The sequence below is a fragment of the Macrobrachium nipponense genome, chromosome 30 (assembly GCF_015104395.2).
Source record: "Macrobrachium nipponense isolate FS-2020 chromosome 30, ASM1510439v2, whole genome shotgun sequence".
In the NCBI taxonomy this organism is placed as follows: domain Eukaryota; kingdom Metazoa; phylum Arthropoda; class Malacostraca; order Decapoda; family Palaemonidae; genus Macrobrachium; species Macrobrachium nipponense.
Window position 1 is genome coordinate 37,663,526 of NC_087218.1, and position 7,036 is coordinate 37,670,561.

Sequence of the window (7,036 nt, forward strand, 5' to 3'; positions counted from 1 at the left end):
AGAAAGACTGACCTGGAAAGGAAAAAAAAATCGGGGGAAACTCCTTGATACGAAGCAATAATAATCACGAGCATTTCAAGGAAGGGAACTGAGCAAGAAAAGATGAAGGAAAAGAAGCGTAAAGAGAGAGAAGAGAGAGAGAGAGAGAGAGAAACTTCCGTGGATTCATTTTCTGCAAGGTTATAAACTCCTTTTTTACTTGTTAGTGACAACATTTTAGATTTTTTTCTTACGTTTTACTTAGTAAGTAATACATTAATTGCAGTTCATTTGCACACTGCGATGAGAGTAAAGTACATAAAACAAAACCATCATCAACTTCATAGCCATCATCTTTATCAACAGCAGTAATTGTAGACTAGCTGCTTATTATTGTACCATTTCCAGAGTTCATATTCGAAGCTAATGCATTTCTGAAAAAAAAAAAAAATTGTTCGTTTTTGACCATCCTTATATTGAAAGCTATAGTACTTTTTCGTACCGTTTTCTGTGCATAGGATTTTAACATTATTATTATTATTATTATTATTATTATTATTATTATTATTATTATTATTATTATTATTATTACGAGAATGCTTTTGACAACGTCCCGTGACCACTAATATGAAAGGTCTAGCGTCTGTCCATTTAAATGCATGTTTACATGACCTATTGTCAGATTTTTTGTTTTGTTTTTACCCTACTTTTGCTTCTGCTGCTCACTTGAGAGATATGCCATCTGCTGACAGACAGATGAAACGATGGAGGCCCCCAAATATGGTGTTAAAGGCACTGCCCCACTCATTGATCAGTCCTCTCACTTTTATACCTGAATCTTTTATGTACTGAACTGCCATGTGTCTTTTTTTTTATTGGAACCGAAGCTCTTCTGACTCGGATGTAGTGGATTTGCTGGGTATTGACTCCCTGCACTGATAGGCGCTCTCTCTCTTCTCTCTCTCCTCTCTCTCTCTCTCTCTCTCTCTCTCTCTCTCTCTCTCTCTCTCTCCTTTTATAAAATTTATACCACTCCGATCCTCAAATATCTGGGGTTAGTTTTTTTCTATATAGTTCACTCGCTCAGTGCAAATGTAGCAAGCATTGGTAGTACGAGAAATCGCCATGAAGACAGTGTTGCCATCTGCTAGCATCAAAAACTGCTAATAATTGTCCTAGTGTCATCTTCCTTCTGAATTCTGCCAGACCTGTTTTTTAACCTCGATTGCCAGTAAAGAAGAGTAAATAAATCATTTGATCCCATTTGTTTTGTATCTCAATGGACTAGTTGTTCGGAACTGTAAGACCTTAGTATTAAGGGTGGCTAAATAATGATGGCTACACTGATGCATTCTGCTAAATAATGATGACTACACTGATGCAAGCGCCTCTGACGTGATCGGTAGGGTCTTGGCTACCAACCTATGTTAGGCCGCGAATTCGATTTTCGGGCATTCCATTGAGGGTGAGAGATGTGTATTTCTGGTGATAGGAGTTCACTCGCCAGGACGTGGTTCGGAAGTCACGTAAAGCCGTTGGTCCCGTCGCTGAATAATCACTGGTTCCATGCAAGGTAAAAACACCATACATACAAACAAACAAACATATACACTAATGCATTCTGCTAAATAATGAATGGAGGGCTACACTGATGCAGTTCTACATCGTATAAAAATGGTCATGCTTGTCACATTAGAATCTTAATGCATATTCGTCTCTATGTAGCTGTCTGTAAACTAAATATTGTTCGGGATATTTTCGTATCTGATGTGAATTTCATTACACGTGGAAACCTTTGCACCAACCATTTTGGAATTAACATTATGAAATGGATATTTATTGGTTAACGCGGTAATAAACTGCTGGAATGATAATGTAACTCGAGAAAAGATACAGTAACTTCCCAAGAGGTGGGCCGAAGTTCGAATACAATTTATTTTTCCTGAAGCAAGTTAGTTAAATACAAAAGCGAAAAACGAACAGTTCCTACCTGGGGCCGGTGATATATGAGAGTGGAAGGCCATTTTTCCAAGCTGCGGGGAATAGCAATATGCTCTTGTTTCTTCCTCAGTAAATGAGGTAGCAAAAATCTCAGTCTTAATGAGAAAATAAACAAGAAAATGTTTTTTCCTTATTACGTTAGGAAATGGTTGAATTGAAAGTGTCTCTGTGTATGAAAATTCTTATCCAGGCTTGTGGAATATTAGAGAAAGGCTTTTTTATTCCCAAGAGCAAAGAAAACGCCATGAGAAGCATGGTTGGTTTTTGGTTGTCACCAAGGTTGTGTCCAAACAAGTTGTTGCTGGGTCGTAAAATGGAACATCGATTTTACTGCAAGGAAACAAAACTCTCCTGCTTTGCTTCGATAAAAAAACAAGGAAAGTTTCACATATTATCCAATACATTTTATTTTTATTTTTTAATTTTTACGTCATTCGAAGTGCATTTCATTCGCATGAATGAAAACTTTTACATAACCCATTCAAACAAAAGTTGCGCAAAGCTCAAACTGCTCGGAACAAATTCAGAAATAATGAAAGTGAAGAAACTATATATCAAAATTTCTTCAACATTTTTTCATATATATATATATATATATATATATATATATATATATATATATATATATATATATATTTATATATATATATATATAGTATATCCATAAGATAATGTCCATTGAGAAAAATAAATTATTTTCATTTGTAATTCAAGGTGACTAGCTTGTTACTCGCAAGTCCAGAAACCATAATATTTTTTCCCTTTGCCCCTTTGTTTTTCGAGCCTTTCGTCATAATGATAATGCCATGCACCCGTTTATCACTGCCAGTGTTCTTGCTGGTATTTTGCAATAGCACTTAGTTGAGACTTCCAAAGAGTAAAAGAATGACAAAAGAGACTTAGTTCTTCGCGAAGGATATCTGAGACACGATTGTCTATAGGTCGTTGTTTTTACACTCATCCAAATACGTATTTGTTTTATAACGCCATATCAGTGAATCCAGAAACTATTTCAAGGTCGTCATAAAACATAGGGAAACTCGAACTCTTCTTCTTTAATATGTATCGTGTGATTATTTTGGTGATTTCCTCTTCTCATGGTCAATAAATCCACTTCCGGCAGGGTGAACCATTTAAGTCTGTGACGTGTAGTGTAAACGGTGTCGGTATCTTACCCCGGGCTTACTCTCTCTCTCTCTCTCTCTCCTCTCTCTCTCTCTGACTAAGACATAGGAGTATTCTTTTTTCATAAAAAATGCGTCAGACAAGGTATTTTGTGTATCTGGTTAGTATATACAACATATCATACTAAAACATAAGTCTCGTCTGGTATTCATTAAATTATTGTAATTTAATGATATTATAAGTACACTGGTAGAAATTGTGTAATTATTATGGTCTGCCGTCATTCCTGTCTACGAAAAGTTTCTTTAAAGTCCGTGAACTAATTGAGGCGTTCACAGTATTAAGGGTCCCAGAGCTGCAAGTCGCAATTTTTTTTTAATTTTGCTCCCAAGTCTTCTAATAACATCCTGCATTACCCATGGAAAATCGTACTTGCTATGTAGACTCCAAAGTGGTCAAAAATCCCATTATCTAACAAGGATGGTGATATGCGTGTTTGAAAATGCCAATTTACAAACGCGTCTTTCTCACGATTTTTTTCTAATCAGCCCCTGGAGACCCTTAATATTTTGATCGCCTCAATTACACTTCCAATTAAGTCATTTTAGAATGTTACTAACGGTAGGGTAATATTGAACGTCGGAAGAAATAAGGGAAACGACAACAACTTTCGCAAATGGCGAGAGTCCGGTTTTCCATTTGTGTATCCATTATTCGAGTGCTTTACACGCACATGAACGTCCCTAAATAATACGTAAGTGTGAGTGCATATATTTATACATATATACTGTGTACAGAATTTATGTATGTAATTTAAACATACAATGTAATTGTTCATGTTCTTCCATTTTTTAATTCTACAGCATAGGTGTCGTTTAATGAATTCTGCCGTTAGCATGTTTTCCTTCTATTTTCTGTCCATTTATTGACCCGTTCTTATTAGAGGTTGCTTTATTTAACCACAAATGTTATTTTAATACGCCCTTCCTTCCAATTTATTCTCTCTTTGGGTGACGAATTTTCCATCATTTTAACCTGATATGGGCCTCCACAATACAATCAATTCGTTGATGTAGTCCCCCACCCCCACCTGCACACCTCTTTTTCTCACAGCAGTTTTTAGTTTTTCTTGTAAAAAAAGAACGATTCTTGAAATTGGCTTTGTTTCTGTCCGTCCCGCACGATTTTCTGTCCGCCCTCAGATCTTAAACACTACTGAGGCAGAGGGATGTAAATTGGTATTTTGACCATCCACCCTCCAATCATCAAACATACCTTGGAGCCCTTTAGCCTAAGAAGTTTTTATTTTATTTAAGGCTACAGTTAGCCATTATCGTGAGCCGGCGCCGCTATAGAGGCCAACAACATAGGCCACCACTGGACATTGGCTGAGAGTTTCATGGACCGTGGTTGAGAGTTTCATACGCCATTATATGCTGTACAGGAAACCTCGATTACGCCGAAGAAACTTCGGCGCATTGTTTATCAATGTCGTTAGATGAAATTAATCTTATATATTTTGCCACCATTGAGGGAGAGATATACATGGGAAGGATGGTTGCAGAGTTTCCGCTCTTCACAAAATCTAGGATGATGAAAACAGTGAGGCTTCTAAGAGTGCGAGTGACGATTGCACTCGTTTAGTTTGGGAAAGCTCGCTGGAGATACCACATCGCTTACGCTTTGGTGTTGGTGCAATCATCTTTCTTGGAAGGAATATTGGAAACACTGAATTAATTCGTTCTGTTAACAAGATTTTTATTTACTTTTAGTCTTGGCTGGGGCGAGATTTTAACAGTAAAGCTTTGTAGAGCAATGCAAGCTGTTTGTTTAAGCAAGGTCTATTTCAGTGATTATCACTGGTGATAATTATTCGTACCAAATGAACTTTGGCCTTCATAGCAATAAAACCGATCATCTGAATGGAAACTGGTCGATGTTTCTCAGAAAAAAAAAAAAACTTGGATATATTTAAAAAGTTATTGTTGTAGGGGTCTAAAATATCAGATAAATACTGTATGTGCGACTGAAAAAAAATCTTAGAAAAACCTGAAAACATGTTTTAGTGTTCCCAAGATGTAATTCTGGAAGCGAGATCTTGAAATTGTAAGAGCATAAAAGGTGATCTAGAGGATCTTTTTTTTTTAACGGGTTGCTTTTGACAGAACCGTCATATATGTGCAACAGGGAATATAATTAAGACAATATATTTAAGACACCATTGTAAAGTGATGTGCTGTGACATTCCTAGAATGCAGGAATCATCAGTTTAACTTCTACTTGGAAACAGTGTGGCCCTAAGTGACAAGACGGCTCAGCTTCAGAAATGCTGGCGTATCTTCATTGGGTGGCGTCCTGTCTCTATGCACTGCAGTTGCAGAGGTGCCTTCCGAAACTGGTTTGAGGCGGTTTCTTGGACGTGAACAATGTGTGTGAGTTCGTGCGTGCGCACGAGCTTCTTCCCTACATAATGAGAAAGTAGTTAACGAAGATGGGAGATCGCTACAGAGTCAGTGAAGAGCCAAGATGGCCCCTGCAATAGTATTTTTAGTGAAGTGTGTATAAATTGTGTTGAATGGGTAAGCATACTTATTCTTTGGCCAAAAGTGTGGCTTGACTATATTTTGAATATTGTTTCAGAGATGTTCTATTTCATTTGACCTTTTGATTTTGATTTGTAATCTTTGCTTATCGATGTGTTCTCCTGTCTTCTTATAGGCGGTTCTGAGACAAAGGGGAATTGATATGGGAACTTAACTGATGTTTCGTGGTATTACTATGGAGACTGTACTATGACTGTGCCCAGTTTTATGACAAATAATGCTGGTTATTGTAGAAGAAATATGGAGTGGGCTATCTGAGTTCAATCTTTCATTTAATCATTTTGTTAAGAACTTGAATTATTTAGCTACTGCTGTGCTCTTAAATAAATGTATTTTTGTAGTTCACGAGTCTGATTTAATTGCCTTAGGTAATGTAGAGAGTTAGAGGGATGGAGAGAGAGAGAGAGAGAGAGAGAGAGAAAATGGATGCTATTCCAGTGCCTGCTGCTCCAGCTACCATAACCTTTTAAGTTTACCCAGGTTGGAACCTGGGTGATATATGTACACTGGTGATCCAGTGGGAAGGAAAGCATAAAGGAGGAGTTATGACTTTTTCTCAACATTTTCTTTGAGATCGATTGAAAGAAACTCAAGGGAACAATTAACATGAATGCATTTAGAAAATAGTTAGCTGACAGAGAGAGAGAATAGGAGATGAACGAAGAAGGAGAGAGGAGATAGGAAGAGAGAGAGAGAGAGGAGGGAGAGAGAGACGAGAGGGGCGCTAGTTATGTTTCTTGTTTTTGGGGGGATTTGCGAAATCCAATTATACCACGCCTCTCTTGCTCGGGAATTCTTGTATATTTGCGAAAGATTCCTATTCCGATCGGAACTATTTGCCAATAAGAGGCTTCGGCGCTTGGCTGTGACCCCTGTGTCCCCCTTTATTGCTGCTCTCTCTCTCTCTCTCTCTCTCTCTCTCTCTCTCTCTCTCTCTCTCTCTCTCTCTCTCTCTCTCTCTCTCTCTCTCTCCGTATGTCACTGCATGTTATGTACAGCTATCGATCCATGTTTTGAAAGTTCCCCGCGGGCGCTGGATCCTCCATTTTTCTTGCTTCGTCTGTTGCAGAGTGAAATTTATGAAGGCAGCGTTCTCCATGACATCAGAGGGGCCGCGGAAATTGTGACTGGAAGTTTTTTTCGGATGCTGAGAGGAATGAAAGGGAAGATTGGTTTCGTCATTTCCGTTTGCTCTCTTATTTGTTCTTGCTCTTTAGAATAAACCCGTATTGACCGTAAGACTAAAGATGTCATGTTGGCCAATTTGAAATCTAGATTATTGTTTCTTCAATCTGGAAAGGAAAGTCAAGAATTAGAACGTGATTTAT